Below are 416 nucleotides of genomic sequence, written 5' to 3'. Positions count from 1 at the left end.
TTGTTAGGTAGTTAGGTATGAGCTACAGGAGAGAAGGCCCAGCTCTGTAACCATAGAAACCTCCCTTGAAGGCTTTCCTTAAGGACCTCCCAGATATACCTCACTTTTAGAGTTACAAATTACCCCAAATTCTAGAGCACAAAGGCCATAAAAGCTGCTGGCTAAACCAGGTACAAACACCTGCACAGAAGGTACTACTCTAATACCTCATTTGGCAATCACCTAGGAATGCCTTTGGAACCACCCATCACTGCCCAGATATAATGCAGACCTTCCCACTTCCACGTGATAGTACTCCTGGATGGAAATCTGCTCCTCCCTTTGGGATGTACTGTCTTGTCTCTTCACCTTCCCAATTCCACAGAGCTGCAGCCTTCCCTAGTGTTACCCATCTCCTTCTAAAGTGTACTTTAAAT

The sequence above is a fragment of the Pteropus vampyrus genome, unplaced genomic scaffold (assembly GCF_000151845.1).
Source record: "Pteropus vampyrus isolate Shadow unplaced genomic scaffold, Pvam_2.0 Scaffold21, whole genome shotgun sequence".
NCBI classification, from domain to species: domain Eukaryota; kingdom Metazoa; phylum Chordata; class Mammalia; order Chiroptera; family Pteropodidae; genus Pteropus; species Pteropus vampyrus.
This window is presented reverse-complemented; position numbering follows the sequence as displayed.